Raw genomic sequence first — 26,366 nt, forward strand, 5'->3', positions numbered from 1 at the left:
CCAAAATAGGTTTTTTTTTTCAACATAAAACCAACATCTTTTTTCTGTTTGTGAAATCTCTACTACATAATACATCAAAACTTGTCTGAACCTGGGACAAGGCCCCCAGTAGACCAAAACCATAATAAATGATAAATGACTGAAAGAAAATAAGCCTTTTGAAATATTGAAGGCTCACCAACTACACTCTTTAATCCTGCCTGAAGAAATCTGCTGCTTCTCAGGACCCCTAGATTGAGCCTCAGAACTTGGAAGGTAGGCGGTCAATACAGATGTACTGCTATGCAGAGAAATCCCAAATAATGTGTTTATATATAAAATAGGTGATTGCAATTCACAAATAATCATGCATGATATAGTTCAAAACACTTGGACACTTATTTAATAATAATAAAACATTCATGCCAGTATAATTAAATTCTTTGTATTACTTCTGAGTTAGGTGGCACTCCCCTACAAGTCAGATATTCCATGGGCTATATGAAATCCGCCATTGACTCGGCTGGGAAGCTCCCAACCCAAGTTTGCCGCATGGGTTAAAGTGTCTGAGTCTGATGCACCACAGGGCACTAGGCCAGCGTAGAATAATATACCCATATCGGCAAAACACAATTTTGGGTAATGCATTGTCTAAACTCGTGGCTTCTTCGGGGAACCACCTAACATCTCTTTATGCCCTATTTTAGCCTTTTTTGAACATGTATTTATCTAAATTTAAAATCATAAGAGTCTAATAGAAATCTAATTTCTATACTAGTTTGTGTCTGTTATGGCATTATCTGATTTGGTATCGTCATACCAAGACTTGCAATTCGAATAATTATGTCATAAATTGCCATGTCTAATTATTTCATTCTAAATAATGTTCAGGCCTCTTGAACATGCATATAGTATAAGAAAATTCATATCTCAAATCAGAAGTCAAAATCATCCAAAGGCTTTCCATTTATTCAATAATTAAAATAAGTGGTGGCCAATTTGTCAAAAACATTCCTGAAGTTTCTTCATTTATCAATCTCAACATTTTAAATCATAATAACATTCCCCTCTCCCATTCTTAATCATCATAAAATTCACATAAGATAATTAGCATCTTGATTTCTTCTTTAAAACCATGAAATGTAAGGATTTATAACTTGTAAATCAAGTAACAAAGTAATAGGACAGGAGGAGATCGGATATTTCATGCTCTCAATTCACAATTCAAAGTTCTAATGGATACATACATATATACTAATCAAATTACTTTCAAGGGAAGGCCTAAAGATCAAAATAATATTCTCAAGGATTCTAAAACATGATTATAATTGTAAATCCAAAATCATTTTCGTAAATTCATGATTTCTAAAACTTTTACATAATTAAAAGAATTTTCTAGGCCCATGTAGTTTTTAGGAAAACCCCATGTACCTTATGTTGTTTAGGAGGAAGAGTGGATTCTGAATTTCACCTTAGTTCTTGCAAATAATTGGCTTGCAATGAGCTCTTGATCTTAAAAGAAGAGGCTAGTATTTTTAATTGATGTTAAGAGAGTTATTTTTCATGAAAACCAACATAAAGTGCTGATATGATGCTTTAATCTCGTGTTTGGGGCGTATTAGAATAAGGAAAAATGACCCAATTTCCCTTAAAACTAAGGATTTTAAAAGCTGAAAAAACTGGGCATCAACGTGTCGCGCCCTAATCGCACCAAGCCTCAATAATTTTGCCTGACAGTTCCTGCACAAAAATTGACCAACGCGATGGGTGATGCGGTGTGCTAATATTGCATTGGTCCACTATTTTGGGACACCAAACAAGGTCTAAACACGGCCCAAAAAATCTGAAACTTGTCCGAAAACAGCTATTGACCTCCCAAATCATGAACTAGCTAACATATCAACTATTGAGGGTCGAGAAGGTCGAGAATAAGATCATCAACGATTAGGATACCAAAATGACTAAGTCCTTTTTATACACTTAGAGTATTTTCAAGATGATAGTCTCTCAAACATGGCTCTAGGTAACATCAAGTCGAACAAAACAACGGGACATTACAGGCGTATAGAAATATCAATATCCAGAAGTGAAAACTATTATTTACAGTACATGTTATTCATAATTGTTTTCACAACTTAAAGTTTATACAATATCTCTATTGAGTCAAAAACTAAAAAGTGCACTATTACAATAACTGATTAAGCACAAAAATTAAAAGTTCAGGAAATGTGTTTAATGTTTTTCTCAACTTTCTTACCTTAATTGGGCTTTCCTTTAGGTACCATAATTAGATATCCCTTTAGGAAAAGGAAAACAATATTCTCCATATTTAACTAATCCTTGTTCTTATAAGAAAAGGTTATAGACTCTAAAAATAGAGGCTCCATTTTTCTAGTTTGGTAGAATTCACAATGCAATCATAAGGGCTTTGAGTGTATTGTTTTGTGGGAGAATTTGTGAGACACAAGTGTTACTTATGTGAACCTCTTTTTATATTGAGTGAATTATGTGAGCTTATCTCTCTCAATATTCGATACTCCATTTTACATAGTGGATATATGGATGTAGGTTGATTGATCGAACCACGTTAGATATTGTGTCTCCTTTAATTTGGTGTATTTCTCACATGTACCTTATTACCTTTTTACCATTTAATGTTACATAATTTTTTCAATGAACAGTTTAGACACTATGATATCCTTGTTTATAAATAGAATTATAAGGTGGGTTGAGGTTCATGTCATTATAATCATGCAAAAATCTATAAACGTTATGAAACCATATTGTCAAAATTCACCATTACCATAAGACCCAAATTCAGTTTACAATCCGCTCTTTAAACCATGAAGAAATCATTAAAATAAGGAAAAGTCAATGCAAGTATAAAACAACCAAAAACCCTCAACACTAGTTTGAATTAAACATTCAAGAACATGTAAATACCAAGAAATTTGATGTAATAATAATAATAATAATAATAATAATAATAATAATAATAATAATAATAATAATAATATGATGATGATGATGATGATGATCATGATGGTGATCATGATGATGATGATGATGAAGATGATGATGATCATGATAATAAGGGAGTGTCCAACATACCTTTTTGGCGGAAGGAATTTGAGAAGAATATGAATTTGAAGCCTTGGAAGTTGAACTTTGGAGAAACTCTTATTTGGTGTTCTTGAGGGTTTGCAAGAAGAGCAATCATGTATTTGGGTTATGGGGTAAGGGGAAAATGCATCAGTATTAGTTCTAGGATAATTTAGGATGTTAATGACTAGTTTACCTAAAAAAAACTTAAGAAAAACATGAGTTTTAGCATCTATGGGAACATGGACGTGGAAATCCCTTAACGCGGAACACATAGGGCGCGCCACGCTCTGATATGGTGATGACCAATGGAGACACTAAACACACACCAAAATCAGTCCACAAGCTCAAGAAATCATGGACCTCTTTGATGACCATACTCTGATTCACTATCTAGACAAGAAATGGAGATATTGCAAATGTTTACACCCCAAAACAGAAAACAACCCAAGCTATATTATTAATAACAAGATGTAGAACAATACTATTACAACAAAAAGACAACATGGTTACAACAACAAGACAAGGAAATCGAAACTACAATGAGATACAAGAAACAAAAGGATAGATAGTTAGACAAATGAGGGTATAAATCCTAAGAACCAAAGAGTATGTTAAACTCTAAGACCCTTAATACCTATCACAACAATCACCTAACTTTTACGACAACACATGAGGAATATTACCTCCTCTAGCACCAACGTTTCTAACAACAATTGGAAACACACAAGTGACCTCCACACTTGTGACCAAGTTTCGGGTTGCCTCAAGGAGAGATGACTTAGATGTTTCAAGTTCATACAACAATAATCAACTAAAGAAGAAAAACCCTAATACTAAACTATATATAGTCTATTACACATAAAAGACGCAAATTCCAAAAGGCCCTTAATGAAAGGGGCGCCCCTCTAATGTTGTAAATGTAACATATAACATATGGATGACTTAGTGTGCTATTTAGTCTCTTCTCATGCCTCAATGTTGATCTTCCTTGGACAATCCTTTACTTCACTTTCACACACATTGATCTTCATAGCGTACTTGTATCAGCCTCTCCATCTTGAGAGGAATTTTCCCTCAAATTCAACCAATCATCACCGGCAAGCTCTCCTCTTTGCATCCTCTCTTCATTGCTCTTCCCAAGGTTATGATGTTCAGCCAAGGGTTCCATGAGATTATCAAGCATGCTCCTTGTACTTACATGTTCTACAACCTGCACATAAGAAGATTTGATGCTAGGCAAAGTGCTAGTATCTCAGTTAGTAATCGACAAAGAGTACTTGCGGGCACATCCCACAATTCCAACTCTCGGCTCATCTTCCTCTTTACCCTCATCACTCTCGGCTTCTTATTACACATCCTCACTAAGCATTACCTTTCTTTCCATATACAAAGGCACTACTACCTCACCTTCACATGGCCAAACATCTTCCTCACCCCCCTCCTTTAGCTCCTCGGTTTCTACCTTTTCTCCATCTTGAGATTAATCATTAATCTCATTTGGTTCAAGTCCCACATAATCCCTAAGAAAGTACAATTTACCCTCCCTTAGGATCACATTCCTACTATTTGGACACTCATTATCCTTGTGTACCCAACCGTGGAATTTAAAATATTGAAAGCCCTTAGAATTAGCAGAGGAAAACGGTTTACCTTCATTTATCAGATGATACCTTTCGTGAGCATTGTTCTCGTCTTGGGCAGCCTTGGTATTAGGTTTCTCCATATTGGATGAGTCATTCTTGTCCTTGTGCCAAACCAAGGGTAATTGCCCTTTAAGCTTGTCACCTGGTTTCTCCTGTAATTCTCTCTAAACTTCCAAGGCAGCTTAGAAGATGGCATCAATGGTGTCAAACTTGTGAAGTGTAAATCGGGAGGTAATGTCTCTATTCAACCCAACCTTGAATCGTATGATGTCATGACTCACTTTCTCCCATCAGTGATCAAATTTCAAAATGAATTATTGGAACTCATCATAGTAAGCCATGACGGTCTTGTTCCCTTAGTTTAAGTTATAAAACTTACCAAGGAGCCCTTGATGGTAACTCTCGGGTAAGTAACTTTCTCTCATGAGGTACCTTAACCAGAACTAAAGAAGGGGCTGGCCCTCAATAAGAACATTGCCAAACCGCTTCACATACTCCTACCACATAGTAGTATAACTTTCAAAGTGTGCAATCGTATAACAACTCTTTTTGTCCTTAGTAAGGTCATTAACTTGGAAGATTTTCTCACAAACAAACTCCTAAGATAGAAAATCTTCCAAATCACTCTTACCTTTAAATGTTGGAAGCCCCACCTTGATGGTATTAATGCCTAACTCATGACCAGCTCTCCTTTCTCAGACATTAACTTCCTCAGATCACCTTGTCTACCCCTTATCTCCTCCTCCCTCATGTATATATTACCATACAACCCATACTCCCCATGTTGTTCTCCTCTACCATACCTTTCTAGATGGACGGCTCTATTTTGGTTAATTGGAGCTTGCATTAGTGGTATTGGATTTGGTGGGTAGTTTGGCCTTTGGTCAAGTAGAGTTTGGATTGGAGAACTCGAGTTTTAGGTTGGTATTTGGGTTCCAAGTCCTTTTTGTTAGACTTGGTGAAGTGGAGGGTGGCTTGGTCTATCATGATCTTGAATTGGGGAGTAAGGTTTGGTTTGATTAGTGGCAATGGGTGGATATAGCATTTGGTGCATGGCCTTGGGAGTACTAGTTAGTGAAATGTTTCAAGGGGTAGAAGGTCGGCTTCTTTGGCTTTCTACTCTCTCCAATCTCCCACCCATAATCGACACTTCACCCTTCAATGACACCACATCCGAGTCTAGTTTCTCAATACCCGCAGTCATCCTAGCCATGTATTGGGACATAGCTTAAAGGCGATCTAAAATGATACTTGTAGCATTATGGTCCACCGTGCATTGAGGGGATGAGGTCTCAGGTTCCATTGCACCAAAACAGTCCACAATGTCACAAAAACAGCCAATAAAGGACACAAAAATAGTCCCAAAATGTCACACACAATAACACCAACAAAGGTTCAAGTCTTGAACAGCAAACAACAATGCCACACAAACCTACAAGGAAAAAGACACATTGTTTTTGAAGAAAATTTATTTCAAGTATGAAGTTGTTCAATCTCACACTTTTGATGAAGAATGTTTGGCTATGGTGTAGGTTGACAAGGTTCTAGACTCTTTTTTAAGAGTCAAAAGTCTTCAATCGACTTTTCACCAACTTGCACTCTTTTGGCAAGACAACTTTTTGGGGTAGTCTTGTCTCTTTCCTCTTTTGTCAAATCTTGAAAAGGTGTCTTATTTCCTTTTGGCAACTTGTTTTTTGAATAACTCTTGTCTTTTTACCTCTTTGGTATTGTCTTGAAATCGATTCCAAGACAAACACAAAGCCTTACTCTTCTTTTCTCTCTTCAAGATCAAAAAACACTTTTATGAACACACTTCTTCAACACACTTCAAGAACAATAAGAATAACTTCAACACTAGCAATCCATAATCTTCAACAACAATTTGTTAAGAGCTCAAATCTTGGATTTAGACTCAAGATGTGCTAGGGAACAAGAAGCTAGCACAAGAAACTACTAAGACAAACAAAAACACACCTAGTTCCAGAAACCTTTCTTGGCCAAACACCACAACAACACCAAGCACACTCGACCAAGGACAAGAACACTTCAACTCCTTTTTATTTTTTTTGATTTTTCGACTTAGAGAGCCCAAGATTGGTAGTGTAGAAACATAATCATCCTTCGCTCTGATACCAAATGATATGGGGATTACCAATGGAGACACTAAACACACACCAAAATCAGTCCACAAGCTCAAGAAACCGTGGACCTCTTTGATGACCATACTCGGATTAACTATCTAGACAAGAAATGAAGACATTGAAAGATGTTTACACACCAAAACAGCCAACAACCCAAACTATATTATCAATAACAAGATGAAGAACAATAATATTACAACCACAAGATAACATGGTTATAGCAAGACAAAGAAACCGAAACTACAACAAGATACAAGAAACAAAGGGATAGATAGTTAGACAAACGAGGGTATAAATCCTAAGAACCAAAGGGTATGTTAAACTCTAAGACCCTTAACACCTACCACAACAATCACCTAACTCTTACGAAGACATACGAGGAATATTACCTCCTCTATCATTAACGTTTCTAACAATAATTTGTAACACACAAGTGAACTCCACACTTGTGACCAAGTTTCGGGTTGACTCAAGGAGAGAGGACTTAGAAGTTTCAAGTTTCAAGCTCATACAATAATAATCAACTAAAGAAGCAAAACCCTAATACTAAACTACATATAGTCTATTACATATAAAAGATGCAAAGTCCAAAACGCCCTTAATGAAAGGGGCGCCCCTCTAATGTAGCAAATGTAACATATAACATATGGGCGACTTAGTGTGCTATTTAGGCTCTTGTCAAGCCTTAATGTTGCTCTTCCTTGGACGATCCTTTGCTGTACTTTCACACACGTTGATCTTCATAGTCGTACTTGTATCATGCTGTTATCGCAGAGCACTCAAGGTATGCCAAGCCCTTATCACGGACCCTCACTAGTTTCCTCGCGAAAATGCTCATAACTTTTTGCTTTGATATCGGATTAAGGCAAAATTGGATGCGTTGGAAAGAGGACTCTATTATCTTTAATTTGGTGTGTCTTCAGCTCCAAAACACAATATATTCTAAAAGTTATACATGTATAAAGTTGATCCTTATAGAATCGAATACCAAAATTCAGCCGATAACAAAAGTTTTCAACTCAACTTTGCTCGACGTGTTTCCTATGAACATTCTTCACATCAAAATCACTTTATGCACTAGGTAAATGATCATGAAACTTATATTTACATAGAAATTATTGAGTTTGAGTTTATACACATAGGAATGATGGCTCGAATTCTTGTCCAAAAATGTGGGGTGTTACAATGGGTCCTAGTTTGGGAGTATTGAGGCTCCATAGGTGTATACTGAAAGTCATGCAATGGCTTTCAAACTATTCATTTCATCATTCTTTGCATTGAATTACATTTACATATGCATTTTATGTGTTATTTTATGTGTTACTTGATGTTTAATCAATTCTACATACCTTCGTAATTATCTGTTTCTATTTGATTCATTTATATATTAGAACTGTTAGTGGAGACGATGTAAGATACCATTTTAAAACTTATCTATCTGTAGGTGACGTGCTTATAGTATATTATTTACTTGTATTATTTTCTACCTTGCTCAGTCGGCCTATGATACGTATTGAGTACAAGTGGACCGTACTCACTCATAATGTGTCTTTTTCGGTATAGCTCCTAGTATAAGTATGAGATCAACAACTGATCATGCTATATGGTGTTGATTCGAGATACTGGCACGCTCTAGAGTTCAGAGACGATTTTCGAAACTCCTCCTATCTTTTTCATGTCTTTATTACATATTCAGAGGCATACAATGTATTTTCAGATTCGGTTATGTTCTAGATGCTCTTATACTTATGATATCAATTTTTGGGAGTTTTTATGATATTTAATTCAGACTTCCGCTTATTTTGTATTTCGTTGACCTGTATTTGTTTTGAAGTCTTATTTTGTATTTTGTTGACCTGTATTTGGTTTTTTGAAGTCACGTTTATTTACTTTATGTATGATTTCTCCTTCTTCTTTATTTTGGATCTTTTGCTTACTACCAAGGCTGAGACTAAATAGTTGTCATCATGACATTAAATTTTAGATCGTGACACGATAACACCAACCATTACCACCGCGACAACTTAAAAAACATCTCCAGTATTGCTATTGAATATAAATGATTCATTCTTTTATCAAATACTGATTTTGTTTTATTAAATTTATATTTTCTTTTTGTATTTAGTTATTCTTTTATTCAAATTATATTCATTATATATACAAAATAAATAAACTATATCATTCAAATCAGAGATGGCAAAATTAACTCAACCCGTCTAACCCGACCCGTCCCATTTATGTTTGGGTTGATTAATGATCAGCTTATTTATAAGCTCAACCCATTTTAGCCAAACAACTCATTAAAAAATTGGATTGACATGTAACCTAAATTGACTTTTGAGAAATCGTGTGAAAATATTTTTAAAAACTCCATTATTTGATATTTTTTATATAGTAATAAAAAAAATTAATTGGTACTAAAGACTTATAAACAAAAAATGAAGCAATTAGAACATAGTAAGAATTTGGGAAAGGGGGGCGGGAGGGGGAGAGGGGTGAATTTTAACCCATTACTTAACCCCTTTTGACCCAACCCATTTAACCCAAACAACTTTCGATCTGGTTGAGTCTTGACCCGTTTATTATCTTGACCTATTTTGACCAGTCTAATTTAACCCAACCCACCCAATTGTACCGCTTATACTGATGTCGAAAACTAAATAGTCTTAATCATACGATGTTAAGACTATTGCACCATGTTAAGAGTATTTATGGATTGATTTAAGCCAAAAATTTGTATCAGATCCCCGATTTAGCGGATGAGTATGAAAAAAGCATATGATGGCATGGGATTAGTTTACCTCCCTTGTAAGCTTAATTTGAAGTGAAGACTGTTGAGTGTGAGAACAATATAGATCATTTGCAAAGCTACTCCCCCGTCTCATATTTGTCGGACATTTTACTAAAATTAGTTATCTCATATTAGTTGGCCACCTTACTAAATCAAGAAAGCATAAATTAATTTTTTCTCATATTACCTTTTCAATTAATTTTTTTTTTTTTAAGTATTCATAATTGTTTGTAAAGTTCCCAAAAATTTTTTTTAAAGGGTGAATTAGTAAAATTACCTTCTTATTATGATTTCTTAACAAGCGCATAAAAAGAAAAATGACCAACTAATACCCATGGAGAGGTACATATAGGGTGTAGGATCTCTAATGATGTGAGACCTTTTGAGTAATACTGTGGAGGCTTGTCCCAAAACACCCAATATAACTCCACGTTAAAAGTATTTTTGAAATGATTTATCCCGGGAAAACAAATAAGGCTTAAATCATTACTTTAAGGCATTAAATTCATCATCAGATCTATCGAAGTAATAATATTTTAGGCATGTGTGCAAGGATATTTAGTCAACTATGACTAGTGTTAAGTGTTATTTGAGTTTCAACGTGTAATTGATAGTTAATAAGTGTTATATAATCCTCAATAACTTCAAATCATATCCAATTATCAGTGTTACAACAACAACAACAAACTCAGTGTATTCCCACATAGTGGGGGTCCGGAGAGAGTGAAATGTACGCAATCCATACCACTACCTCAAGAGAAGTAGAGAGGCTGTTTTCGGTAGATCCCCGGCACAAGACAAAGAATAATAATCAAAGTCGTAATAACGCATGGAACAAGAAGAAATAACATAAATAAGATGCCCATAGAGTAATACCCTACACTGACGAATCAAAAACACCCACCACCCCCATACCCTTCTACTATCAACTCCAACCTATGAACATAGCCCTAAAACTACCATCCCGGCTATCCCTAAGCTCCCCTAACTAGTGGCTGCGACTCTCCCACATGCACTAGTCTTCTAACCTAATTCGCGTCCTCCATGCCTTCCTATCTAGGGTCATGTCCTCGATAAGCTGTAATTCTCAGTGTTACATTTTGATATTCATAGAAACAGTTAATGAACTTGTCCAATAAAACTATTGACTAACTAAATATCTATACAACCACTTAAATTTGGCATGATGTGTAATACATACCCTTAAAACTTTATTAAAGATCTGATAGATACTTTTATTTGGAAGTGTGTCTCATGAACTCTTATGTCCATGAGATAAGTGTGAATGGCACTTGTCGAGACATGTCCGAAAAACAAATTAATTAGAGACATTTGTCATTTGGAGAAAAAATTAGTTGGCATCTTTACTGTAAAAAGAATACATTGAAAAATTTAAGGGGGAAAAGCAAAAACTAACTCATTTAACTTAATATTCACTTGCAAATATGGTGTGCAATACACATAATTTTTCATGCGACCTTTAGGTATTCACAAGATGTATATTTTCTAAGTAAAAGTGTCTATCTGATCACTAGTTGATCACTTAATATGTTTAAGTGTCTAATTTATAAATTATGTCAAGTTTGAAGGGCTATATGACAAAAATATTTATATAGCCACACTAAACATACTCATAATCTAGTAGAGGATTCTGTATAAATACCCTTTTATGGGTAAGTAAATTTCATATCAGAGCTTCAATTAATAAATCTCGAGGTAAGTGTTTCTCTAACAAATTTAATATTTTATCTGACCAATAAGTTTTTTGTATCTCCTCATTGTTATGTCTGATGAAGAAAATTCTCAACCCGTTAAAGAAATAAACAATCCAATGAAATCTCCTCTTTATCATATGATAAAAGAAGTCCGTGTGTTACTAGTAGATAATGAAGATTTTGCTACCAGGACTGTCGATTTGCTAAAATCTTATGACTATAAAGGTGACACATACTACTAGAAATTAGCCTATGGCAACGGTTTATCACATATACAAAAACCATTGCGATAGATACAGAACCCGTTGCGATAGAGCTATCACAACGGTTTGGCATGTGTTGCATATGTGAGTGTTGCAATAGAACTACTGCAACGACTTTTGCGACGGTTTCAACAACCGTTGTAATAGATAGACCTATTTCAACGGTTCATTTTAACTTCTATGGGGACGCTTCATATTGTCATATGTCTATAGCGCCGGTTAAGAACCGTTGCAATAGACTATATTGCAACGATAGAAAACTGTTGCAATAACCCTATTGCAACAATTTTTGAATATCTACTGCAACACTTATTGGTCTTTTGTAACGCCTTTTAACTATCTATTGCAACACTTTTTGACACCTATTGCAATGCTTTTTGACACCTATTGCAATATTTTTTTGCTACCTGTTGCAATGCTTTTTGACATATATTACAATATTTTTTTTGCTACCTATTGCGACACTTTTTGACACCTATTGCAACATATCTTCGCTACCTATTGCAACAATTTTTGTCACCTATTGCAATGATGACTATATATAGAGAGAGAAAATTAGTGCTAACAGATGAAAACGAGAGTATCCAAAATCTAAAAAGAATTAACCTTCAGAAGGTGATATTCTTAGCACATCATTACTCTGAACTCATCAGTTCCCATTAATTGATGTATTAATAGGAAAGAGAATTTATAATAACACTTGTTATTGAACATGATGCCAAATGTTGTACAACAACTATTTACACACACACAAGCATAATGAAAGTTCACAATTAATTCTTGGCAATTTCTGAGCTAGCAGCCAACATGTGCCATAACTTACTAAAGGGTGAATCTAAAAAATAGATACAAATGGGGGTGACTTTTAAATTTTAGCCCAAAATAAAAAAAATTTCCTTAATATAGCCTTACCTATTAACTAATATTTTTTTGGACAAAATTACCCCTAATCAATGGAGTAATTACATATATGATCCTCATAATGAATAATAACTCCATAGTTATATCTTTCAACTTTTATTTTTGTTTTCTTTTTTTAATTTTACTTTGATTTTTATTTTTTCTTTTCTCTTTTTATTTTTAATTTTCTCAAGCCTTACTTTTTTCCTTTTTTCCTCTCAACTTCTTCTTTTTTTCTTTTTTCTTTTTTACTTTTTCTTTCCTCTTTGTTTTTTGTTCTTTTTAGTTTTTCTCAACCCTTACTTTTTTCTTTACACCTTTCAATGTCTACTTTTATAAAAAAAAAAAAACTTCTTTTATTTTTTTTGATTTTTTCTTTTTAAATTTTTCTCGACCTTTATTTTTATTTAATGTTTTTTTAATCATCCTTTATTATTTTCCTATTATCTCTCAACTTCTACATTTTCTTTGATTTTTAATTATTTTTTAAATATTTTTCTTCATTTTCTTCCTTTTCCGCAATTTTTATTCATTTTGTTCTTTTCTTCGATTTCTTCCATTCAAGTTACATCTCATGAGAGTTGAAACTATCACATTATAAAGGCAAGACTTACGACTTTCGAACAATAAGTTACGTTTCATGGGTAAGAGTTGACACTGCTACATTGTAGAGGCAAGACTTAGGACTTTCAAACAATAAGTTATATTTCATGGGCAAGAGTCGACATTACCACATTGTATTTTGATATATGATATATTTTATAACTCTTACCTTAGAGGAAAGACTTAGCTCAGTGACTTTCAAATAAAAAATTATACTCCACGAGCAAGAGTTGACTCTACCACGTTATGTTTTCATTTATTAGATGTTCTACAACTATTGCCTTATAGGCAAGACTTAGCTCAAGGATTTTCAAACAACAAGTTATGTTTCATGGGAAAGAGTCGACACCACCACATTGTATTTTGATTTATGAGATGTTTTACAACTATTGTCTTAGAGGCAAGACTTAGCTTAGGAACTTTCAAACAACAAATTATGCCCCACGGGCAAGAGTTAACTCTAAAACGTTATACTTTCATTTATGAGATGTTCTACTACTATTGTCTTAGAGGCAAGACTTATCTCAAGGATTTTCAAACAATAAAGTATGCCTTATGGGCAAGAGTTGACTCTACACATTAGATGTTCTACAACTATTGCCTTGAGGCAAGACTTAGCTCAAAGACTTTCAAACAACAAAATACAAATGAACAAAACAACCATGAGAATCTTTAAAGTTAATCAGACACATCAAAGATACAATCTTTACAACTGAAACAGCTATAAGAAATACTAAATCCAACTTAACTTCTTTCCAATTCCTAATTACCTCTATTTATTTGCCTAAAATCACCTTTAGATGAATCAATTAAACCACTAAAATGGATTTAAGCCAAATGTTTTTTTTTTGTAAATACATAAATGAGAATAATAAACAATGATAAAGGACATACATACCCTTTAATCTTTAGAAACTTTCAGATTCCAATCAAGAACAAAATTATTCTCCAATCTCAGCCACTACACATAAGAATACTCTTTACGATAATAAATTAGGCGATCCCAAGATCGTAAAATTAGGTACCATACAATGGTTGAAGTAGGTGGGTACATCAATAGGTTATTTGAATGACTCCAACTGAAATTCGTATCTTTAGGCATACAGTAAATCCTTTTTTCATTGTGAAGTATATTTTATAAAATAGCAAGCTGTAATTTAGAAGTAACTGCAAATTGATAGCAGTAGTTTCACATCTCTTAATTAACTTCTATATTTTTATATGGCATCTGAAGGAGAGCATCTACCCAACTTCCACGGTCATTTGCATTTAGCATCTAACAGGAAACTTCTGAAATAGAAAAAGTATCTTATATCGTTACTTTAATTTCTTTTGTCCACTTGATGACTAGGAAAAAACACTTCAAAAGAGATAGTACACGTTAAAGTTTTTGCAATGACAATGACCGTTCGGCCTAATTCAAATTCAAAAGATAGCACATGAAGTAAAGATTGTTCAAAATCATATATAAAGAAACATATTCTCTCGATTAATGAGACACTTTGACACCTTCTCTGTTGTATGCACGTACATGGACACTTACAGCCCAAATAACGTAATAACAGTAAGGATGTGACTGTCGAGGCGCTATGAGAAACAACTTCTCTATAGCACGAAGGTAGGCATAATGTGTCACGACCCGAGCCATGGCCTAGCCGCGATGGGCATCCCAAACCACCAAGGCCCAAGGGACCCCTTACCCCTTATCCCTAGTGATATTGTCCACTTTGGGCCTAGGCCCGCATGGCTTTAAAATGCTTCACTAGGGAGTAAGGCTTGCCTACTTATATACCCAGCATCCCTCCTGTGTTTTGCCGATATGGGACTCCTTCCTAAGTTGGGGTGTTACATACACCCCCGATTATAGACTCAGCGTTCTCTGAGGTTTGCCCCACCGAATGGGATTTGCCTACACTCAGGACTGAGGTTTGTCCCGCCTTAATGGGATTCGCCTACACTCAGTTTGAACTCTGGCCCACACCGACATGGCTGACACAGGAGCGGCTTTGATACCATTTTGTCACGACCCAAGCCGGGGCCCTGGCCGTGACGGGCATCCTAAAACACGAAGGCCCGAGAGACCCCTTACCCCTTATACCTGGTGATATTGTCCGATTTGGGCCCAGGCCCGCATAGTTTTAAAACACGTCACTATGGAGTAAGACTTGCCTACTTATATACCCAGCATCCTCCTGTGTTTTGCCAATATAAGACTCCTTGCTAAGTTGGGGTGTTACATAATGTCTGGGTACATTTGTTGGGATCACGTCCCATTGTTCTCTTCCCTTGGTACAAAAGAGAGATTGGAAAATAGCAATTCACTTTCTTAGTGCCATTGAGCACAAACTGTATATGAGCAAGGAGATTGTAAGACAAGCCAGCCAAACTGTCTTAAAGTAATGTTTATAAACAAAATGTTCAACAAGAGTCTATTTCTATGTAACATATGTACCAAAGGAAAGTTACATAGAATATACAACACAGATTAAAAAGCATCACTTCAACAAGTCATTGCCGAGAAGAAAGGAGGAGGATCGATTTGACCTTCCCTAAAACATCTCGATTCGATGATAAAAACTACAAAGAAATTTCCTTTATCTCCTGAACAGAAGCTTCGTTTTTCACCTTAATAATCAAGTCGACAACCAACAGTTCCATAAGGTTGTACATTCCAACAACTAGCCTCTCATCGGGCAAATGAAAGTAACAATCTCTAATCTATCTATCGCACATAGTTTACTAAATTGTGCTCAGCTAAGTTAACAAAAATAATTATGGATGGATGGTGGTCGGAGTAGTGGTAATGATCGATGAAGATGTACGGTCGTCAGAGCAATGGTATGATGGTTGGATGGTCGGAGCAGTGGTATGGTGGTCGGAGGAAATCGTTTGAGAGAGAAATCCAGCAACTTTGTTATATTGTATGAAAAATGTATATTTGTTAATTTTTTTGGACGACTTGTGAAATATTATGGTGTTAGAACCGATGTTGTTGAAGAATAACCGACGCAATAGATTTTTTTCCCAATGAAGTGTAGCCATAGCTACTTTATGGCAATAGTTAAAGTAATCGTTGCTGGAAGATACCCTACTGCAACGGTTATTCCACAACAACAACGGTTCTAGCACTAAATCATTCTAATGCAACAATTTTTGTAACAACGGTTCAACTGTTGCAATAGACCCTCTATTGCAACGCTTTTAAAATCATTGCCAAAAAGTCCGATGCAATAGGGGTAATTTCAAGTGAGAAAGGAAACTTTGAATAGAAGGATGAGTGCCCGTAGCAGTCCCGGAGTTAGGTTATGATGGTCGTGATGAGCTTTATTAGAAAGAAAATCTCTTCTATTCATTGATGAAGTCCAGTGTAAGGGCCTTTGTTGCCCTTGAATTCCGTTTCCTAGTTCAATCCGGAACTCTAGATGTGTGAGTAGCGGCCAAGCGGCTCTGTGCCAAGAACTTATAACCTTTGTTTTGTTGATCTAACTAAATTTTGTGTGATATCCTTTTTATTGTATAGAGAATATGATGCTTATTTTCTGATTTGTGACTTTAACATAGACTCTTTTTAAATTTCATTTATCACGTAAGTCTTGAAATTCTCCTTTTCTTGTTATCATAACATTATTTTTATGCTTGTTTATGTTATTTTACTGATTAATAAATGAGTTTTACGTGGTTATAAAGATTCAAATTAGACTATCTTGATTTTATAAGCATGATAAACAATCAGTGAGCTTTATCATATAGATATAAATGATTTTCAAGGGGGATCAAATTTTTATGCTAAGTTCTGCGTAGTTTCAATTTTATAAGATTTTTTTATTTTTTTTTCAAAAGGGACATATTTTCATGTTAATTTTATGTCACGATCCGAGCCGAGGCTCTGGCCACGACGAGCATCCTGAACCATAAAGGCCCGAGCACCCATCTCTATCTGGCAATCATGCACAATGATCATGCAATATAAAGAAAAGCAAAAAATTATCATACGGAAACATGGTCAATCTCATAAGTTAAATCAACAATTCGAAAGAAGTGCTTAACATTCAAAACACATGACACCATTTTACAAAATCTCTAATAACATGAAAACCAACATCTATCTAAAAACTGGGACAAGGCCCCAGTCGGATCATAACTCAATATATGACTAACAATGTTTAATAACTAGGCCTTCCGAAATAAAGGAGGCTCACCAACTGCAAATCTCTGACATACCAATCTACTGCTTAGTGGGACCCCGGGACTATGCCTCAAATCGTGAAATATAGAGGGTCAATACAGATGTACTGGTATGTAGAGCAATCCAAAATAATGTACTTTTATACAACATAAGTGAGAGCAATTGTAACACCCTGCATTTCGGGTTGGAACGTAAATCGTTATTTCTACGTGTAAAGGTTCCAAAAGCCATACAGTGAATTTAGTGTGTTAATCAATTGTATAGTTTGGAAATCTATTTGAGCATAAATTGTGATCATAGAGTTCCCTTAACTCAAGAACGCGTTGAAAGTCTTCTTATCGATTGAGCTTTGGTGAGCGTCTAAACTTGGGTCAACTTCAATCGATCATAACTTTTTGTATATAACGAATTAGAGAGCTTACTAGTTTTAAATCCTCTTTCCAGCACCACTAGTTTTGCCTTAATCCTATATTGGGGTAAAAATTTATGCCCGTTTTACAATAAACTATCAGGCTGCCTAAGGAGTGACGGTCCGTCGCGGGGCCCGTTACCCCAAAAACAGCGATTCAGTCTCTGGAAATGCAGCGACGGTTCTGGGGACGATTCTTCGGGCCCGTGATGGTCCGTCGGGCCATCCATCGGCCACCCCTAAGCTCAAAAACATGATTTTTTAAAAGAGTTGTTTTGGTACTTTTCCCTTCAGAAAACCTCTCCAATGGATTTAATTACAGCCTAACACGTTATTAATCAATTTTCATCAGTTACAACATCAAAAACTTCCTTCTTCACTCTCAAAATCAAGATCAAACTAGGGTTTCTTTCAAGAACAAGAAGACAAGAAGTCAATATTTAAGTCCAAGATTTTCAAGGACCAAATCAGTATGTTTTTACGCCTCCTTACCCAGATTTATTGCCTATTGTAACAGAACATCCTCTTCATATGTTTGTGTAGTTTCTTTCCCCGCATATTACTGTCACTATCATTAGTTCAACGCCTTCAATTCACAATTACGTGTTCAATTTTCTGCTCATAAATATTTTTTTTCCTGTAAACAAGTTTTTCAATTTACACCTTTTAATTCTAAAGTACTGCTATGTGATACTTTTATCTGTTGGACCATCTATGTATCCTTTTTTAATGTAATATCTATGTATCCTTTTACTCCTCCGTACCCAATCTTCCTGCTTGTCAAATAAAACATCTCCTTTACTCTGTTGGGCACTTTTTTACATTCCACAGTTGGAGTCATTACTTCCATTTTGATGGCAGCCAGCATTGTAGCTGCGTCAATCTTTTCCAGTGCTGATCCATCACTAGAGGCAACGACACCAAATAAAAGTGTTGTATCCCAAGCACTTCCAAACTTTCGGGCATCAGGACAGACAGATTTAAAAAGATGTTGCTCATGATCGCGCAAATGGAAAAGACATCTAAATGTGTCCACCACCATCTACGTATATAAGTCACTTGAGACATTGGCAGCAACCATTCGAAATTTGCGGTGTAAGACACAGCAAGGGGTTGCTGGCATGGTAGACTTGAAAGAGTTGTGCTTGGTTTGAGGAAAAGCTGCATGGATGGCCTACCTAGATATATACTGTTTGGATGTTGATTGTTTCCTGACTGATGCTGTATTATTATCTGCAGTTGGCTACCTGTTCGCATTTGAACATTTCAGTAGTGTCTTTGAATAATGATGAGAGCAAATGTTTCTTATATCTGAGTTGTTTGGATGCTGACAGTTCCCTATTTGATGTTGCATTGCTATCTGCAGTTTCTTTCTTTTCACATTTGAACATTTCAGTAGTGTCTTTAAATGAAGATGGGCGAATAGTTTTTGTTTCTGAGGACCATGACTAATTGAATTGGAGAAGCAACCTGTAAACTGAAATTGAACTCTCTGAATAAGTTTTCTCCCTAAATCATTTTCTTCCATTCTCCTACTTTATTTTCTGTTGTAAACTAGATAGTGTCTTCATTGTGTTATCTGTGATTTTTCTATTAAAAACTAACAACTGTTATCAGATTGACTTGTTATGTAAGAGACAAGGCTTAAACATATTTATGTTGTCGTTCTCCTTCTTTTTTTTTTTTTCAGAAAAAAAACAACAACTGACTACTTCTAACTATGTTTGGCATTTCTTTTGCTCGCAGATTTCTATCTCTGTCAGTGCCGCCAATTACTATTCACAATTACAGATTTGATTTTCTGTCGGCAAATTTTCTTCCCTTGAAACGATTTGTAAGTTTTATACCTTTTAATTCCAATCTCCTACTACCGTGCAATTTGATCTGTTGACACACGTATGGATTCTTTTGTTTAATAGTCAAATTAACATTAAATCTTCACAATGACTTTCTTAACAATGCTTCTCTGTTCTACTTGAACATTTAGCAACTTTAAATAAAAAAGGATGCTTTCGTTTGCAATAACAGAGTACTAAATTGAACAGCATGTTAGTAACTAACACAGTGTGGTTAACAACACCCCCTTGATTTGGCTACTAAAGATTTCTCTTCAGGTATCAAATGAAATAGCAACATACCTACACTTGAACATGGTTACAAGACACCAAGTTGATTTGGCAGTTGTTAGATTCTTCCAAAGACCCATCCCCGTTCAAGAGTTCAACGCTTATAGCTATTTGTTCAAAATCTAGACATCAAAAAAGAGTATAGATCTGCTGAATCAGAAAACAACAGACTATGTTAGAAATTCATAATTCTGCTGATAATGAATAAGACAGATAGTAAATCATCAATAAAACAAGCTAACTCTCAACTCTCCTGACTGTAAAGGGTTTTGAGCTCCTCTTTTCTCAGTAAATGAAAAAACTTGAGTTTGGCCATGTTTTTTAAAAAAGTTTGTTTGTTTAGCTGCAAACATTCTAGCAGAAAATCATGAACTTTAGTCTTTTGCTTTGGATGTTTGGCTGATAGATGCATCCACAATCCTTATGGTTAATGAGATAGGTGGTTCTTCTCAAATTATTTGTTAAAAATTGGTACTTTTTCCTTCATTTATACTTGTTGGCACACCTGATCCAAAGGTAAAATTTAAGATTGTTGTTGTTATGACCAACTTTGACATTGTTCATGGCTGTTCTTCTCCGATCTTTAATAGAAGTTTTTCAGTAAAAAAATTGAAACATACACTTTTAGATACTCTAAGCTATATTATCGTTAAAAGATGAAGATATATAAGAGAGCAATAGCATGTTTAATATGTTATAATTGCAGTTTCTGTGCTGATTTCAAGATAGTAGTGATGACAATCTTTTACTTCCTAAAGCTCTGCAAAGGTGAAATGCTCAAAGAAGCAAATTGAAAATTTTCTTAGTTACTACTTGTATATCTGCCAACTACCATGATTAGGAAAAGTTTAACCTACTAAGCTTAATAAGAAAACTTTGAATAATTATCTATGTATTATTAGATGCAGCTATCAAAACTAATCACTTAACATTCATACAGTTTGCTATCTTATAGTGCGATGGTTTTTTTTTATAATGTTTAGAAGTTTGAAAATAAAATCTTAAAAGGTTTGTTATGTAAGCAAAATGAGAAAGGTGACACTGCTTTGGATGTTGCTAGCGGAAGTGGTCATCGTTTGATAGTTTGATTGTTATAACCACCACAATTTAGTAAAAATTGATCATACAGATATTGCATTTGGTACTTCAAATACCTGTTTATTCCTGATATTCAGGCTATCATTACCTGCAAATTCAATTTTGAACTTTATCACAAGGAACGAGTCTAGCATTGATTAGAAAGACTAATAATTCACGTGCTTCTGCTTTGCAGCTGCACCCAACTTTGTAATTTTAGCTATTTAACTAAGTTGTTATCACTGGATTATATTGTATTGATCAACATCATTGCATGTTTAAGATATATTCACGAGTGAATTCATGTGTGGCCTTAACTATATATGTTGTACTACTTAATAATTATGATAGGAATTCTTTGACGTACCAATGAGATTTTATTTTATTTTATTTGTTTTTCACTCAACGTACAATACCCACATTAGGGCCTTACTAATTTAAATTCATGCATTGCGGAGCCAATTTCTAACAATAAGATGTTTTCATTTTCAGGGCCAAACTGAATACCTATGATTAAGGGTGATGGGATCCCAACCATCCCAATGCAACCTATATTTGTATATCGATGAGATTTAATTCAAAAAGCTTCGCCAATTTTTGTGCTCTGTTGACTTCCTATCATAAGGCATAAAACTGGTCTACTTTTGATCATTGTCAAGTTTGTACAAACTAATTGACTCGAGACAATATTTATGTAGTTAAAGATAAAACACTTAATATAGTCGGCCATATTTACCTTTAATAGCATTGGCGGTGCAGTTGTCAATTAAAGAAGTACCTATTATGTTATCAAATTTCATCTAATCAAGATTAAAGTGCAACTGAGTCCACCTTCAGATGCTACAACCTTCGATTACATTATCGAATTGTTAAGAAATGATTTGTAATAAATCGATGACCTTCATGAAGAATTTAATGGCAGTAATAGCTTTTATCTTTGTAATAAATCGATGACCTTCATGAAGTATTTAATAGACGTAGTAACTTTCGTCTTTTTGATGATCCTAATTAATAGCAGAGTTTCGCGTAGGACTAAAGTATGTAGAGTTGGTGATGACTCAAGCAGGAGTCTTCACACATAAAGATGTCAAAGCTGTCAAGGCTGCAAATGACGATATTGTCTTTGATATCATGAAGTTTACAAGCTTGGCTGGTTCCATAAAATTCTGAATAGTTCTTTATTTGTAATCTTGAGGCCTCGTGAGCTTTATAGATTTTGAATTGGTATCCTTTTTATCTGTATATCCTATTTATCTTATCGTGTGTTTGTCCTTGTATGCCAGTTTCGATTGTTATGTAAGAGAAAAGGCTTAAACTTATGTTGAACCTTTCCATCTTTAACTTTATAATTTTTTTTTTACCTTGCTGTAGAAATTTCATTAATCGATAAGAGCCCAAAAAGCAAAATAAAGAATAAAAATCGCAGTCACCAGTTAGCCTCTTATGTATTAGCAGTTGTGTTCCTCTCCAAATTTACGTCAGTAGACCAATCATTGTAGCTCTATCTTGTCAGAATAACATGTTTTTACCACAACAAAGATTCACATGTTGTCGCATTAAAAGAAAAAAAGTGAACACAAATACATAATAAAGAACATATATGAGCCCGAACAAATCAGAAATGCCAAGGACTATTCATGTGATAAACTAGCAAACTGAAATAATTTTAACTGCTTCAATTTTTAAATAATGTATTTTAGAACTCATAAAAAGCTGTAGTAACTGGGTTCAATGTTATTAGTAATGTATAAAAAATTGACAATGTCTTGGAAACTATTTTACATTATTTGAAATTGCTAGGCATGATGACTTGGTGGGTACCCAATTTGCAATTTGACGAAACTTGCAAGTGGAGAAACTGTGACATTTATAGTTATATCTTGTATTTGCTAAATCTTTTATTCTAATGGTGGTGTGCGAGTCCAGTTGACACACCTATGATTGTTTCATCGGATACTTGCATCCTCGAGGCAACATATGTCGTATAACTTTCTGCCTGCCAAAGTAGCATAGATAAGGGGTTATCATAGTTTTTGGTTCTCACTCAGAGAAGCCTTGTTTATAAGACAAAATATAAACAATAATATCTTTTTTAGTATCAAAGTTGTATTCGTTGGATGTTCGAAGAAAGTTCCACATTGATAGTTGAAAAGGAAAAGGAGTTACTTATAAGATGTTGGATACTCTTAATGGTGTCAGGAGTTTGTGAGAAAATGTACGAAAATAGCCTATAGCGGACAATATCACCCCTTATTAAGAGTATTCTTGGAACATTTTGGTATAACAACTGGTACCCAATAATTTTGTGGGACAAGTATAATGCTAGAGCATTGGTTTCATTTAACCCTAAAAGAAACTTAATAAGCCTCTCGTCCTCTTTAGATTTCATAATTTTCATCTTTCTACCACAGCTGCGATGCATCTTTTCTTTAGGAGCCATCTAATTTATCCCAGATCCTTTCAATTTTAGTGAAATAACTAGCAATGTCATTGTTTCCTTGAACTAATTTGTAATTCCATTTGTAGGAGATAGAGATCGAGGCCGATAGTCGTTTTCAATTGTAGTACTACGGTTATTCCAATTAGCAAGCTATAAAAGTATTCATCTATATGGTCAATAAAAGTCATGGTAATTCGTCTAGACCCTATAAGAAGGTATGGTAATTCAAAGCATGAAGGGGCTTATCGGACTATAATATTAGTTGACGAAGCTTTTACCAACATGTCTCAAGAATCACTTGCAATGCACGTGTTGTAAAACTAGTATATATAAATGCATGCACTTGATGAGTCTAAATGTTGAATTGAGAGCATCAATTATTGGAAATCCCTCCCTTGTTTAAAGATTTCTTATTTTCGTGAGTCATGATTTATTTGAATGTATTTTATAAAGCATAATACAAATGGCTTTATGGTTGTTAAGACTTGATTATGGTCTTGTAACGAAGAGGGGGTATTGTATTTGGTGTTAATGGTTAAATATGTTTATTAAGAAACTTGCATGATTTGTCATAAATTTTATGGCCACCACATGTTTGTTGAAAAGATCAAACCAATGACTTTTGCATAATTTGATAAATGTTTTGAAGTATAAATTTTCTTGAATTGTTCAAAGTATGGTGGTCCATGCTTTATGTTTTGAAAGAGAAGACTGTAATATGATATTGAATGGCTCAGATATGACTTATAAATCTTGGTATGACGGCACCAAAATAGATAATGTCATAATCTCAGAATAGAATAGAAATTAGATTTCACTCAGATTTACAGATTTTGAATTTAGAAAGATACATGTTCAGAAAAGGTTAAAAATGGACACAAAGAGATGTTAGGTGGTTATCCGAAGAAGGCACGAGTTCAGATAACTCATTGCCCGAAATCGTGTTTTGCAGATACGGGTTATTTTGTCCCCTAGAGGAATTATACGCTGGCCTAGTTCCCTGTGGCGTATCAGAGACAGAGACTCCAACCCTTGCGGCAAACTTGGGTTGGGCGCTTGCCTGCCGAGTTAAGGGCAGATTTCATATAACCTATAGAATTTCAGAGTTATAGGGTAGACCACCTAGCATAGAAGTAAAACAAAGAGCAGTTCCAAAATAACAATTTTTTTATTCAACATAGGTGAGAGCAATTTAGAAATAGTTTATAAATAAACATATGGAAAAAAATTGCTCTCACCTATGTTGAATAAAAAAATTATTATTTTGGAACTGCTCTATGTACTAGTACAATTGTATTGACCCCCTATATTTTAGGGTCCGAGGCTCTGTCTAGAGATCATGCTAAGCCGTAGAGTATTCAGACAGAAGTGAAGTGTGCAGTTGGTTAGCCTTCTTTATTCCGAAAGGCCTATTTCCTTTCAGTCACTTGTTATTTATTTTGGTTTAGGTCCACTGGGGGCCTTGTCCTAGATTTAGACAGTTTGTTGATGTTGTATGTAGTAGAGATTTCGTAGACTAGAAAGATGTTGTTTGGAAGTTGATAAATTTATTTCTGTATTGTTAAACAATTTTTCAGAATATGACCATGATTCCGTTTATTTTATTTCCGCATCTTTTCTTTATTATTCAAATATTATGCATGATTACTAGATGTATAAGAGAATTCAGATCTCTATGGTTCGAGAAATTGTCATGGCCAGGGCTCCGGCTTGGGTCGTGACAGCAATTCATAAAATATTTTACATACGATATATGAAAACAGACGGGCATACTTAAAACACCTTGAAACATTTCTTGAAAATACGACTCACTCTTTATTTTACTTCTGATCTAGGTGGTACACCCTACAACTCTACAATCCCACGGGCTATATGGAATCCGCCCTTAACTCGACGGCCAAGCCCCTAACCCAAGTTTGTCGCAAGGGTTAGAGTCTCTATCTCTAATACACCAAGGGTCACTAAGCCACTGTATGGTCCCTTTTGGGAACATAATAAACCCGTATCGGCAAAACACAGTTCCCAGTAATGAGCCCTTACACTCATATGCCTTCTTCAGGTAACCACCTAACTCTCTCTCTTTAAGCCTATTTTTAACTTTTTAAGACATGCATTCTTTGAAATCAAAATCTGAAAATCTTACTTTGTTATGGCATTCATCTAATTGGTATCATCATACCAAGACTTGAAAGTCATACCTCTAACCCATACATTACTATGTTATAGCTCTCTTTATTCAAAACAATGTTTAGACCCCCAAGTCATTAAAATAACATAAGAGGATTTGTATATCGAATTACATGAGATTTATGCAAAGATTTTCTCTTTCAATTCTAAAAACTTGTGGTGGTTCATTGCTTGAAGCAAGGCATGCAACTCTTTAAATCATCACATTTAATTTATATCAACAAGAAACACCCATTTTTAGATCATAACCAAAACCAAGTCTTAAATGGCAGTAAAGATATGAGTATCATACTTCTCAATATGCAATTGAACAATTCATGACATATGAAAACAAGAGGCTTTATAACAAGAGAGGGATTATAGTTGTCATGTTCTCAATTTAACATTCACTCAAAACACATACATATATATTCGAGTACAAATCAAATTTAGGGGAAGGCTTCAATACCAAAACATTATATCATTTAAAGAGTTCACAATGCATGCTTTTTAATGTAATTCAAAACCCTTCATGAATACGTGATTTACAACATTCAAAACATTATTAAAAATGATTTCACCATACCCATGTAGTTTAGGAAAATCCCACATACCTTAGATTTCTTAGTTTGAAGAATAGAATTCGATCTTGACTCATTTTTTGGAAATCTTGAACTTAAAGGTTGATTCTTGATCTTTGGGAGAGGAGTTAGGGTTTTGTTTTGAAGGAATTTGAGTAACATTTGGCCTACTATGCCCTAATCACGACTTAATTTTGTGTTATGGCTGAGATAGAATGAGGGGAAAAGACTGGAATACCCT

This window comes from Capsicum annuum, chromosome 9 (genome assembly GCF_002878395.1).
Source record: "Capsicum annuum cultivar UCD-10X-F1 chromosome 9, UCD10Xv1.1, whole genome shotgun sequence".
Taxonomy (NCBI): domain Eukaryota; kingdom Viridiplantae; phylum Streptophyta; class Magnoliopsida; order Solanales; family Solanaceae; genus Capsicum; species Capsicum annuum.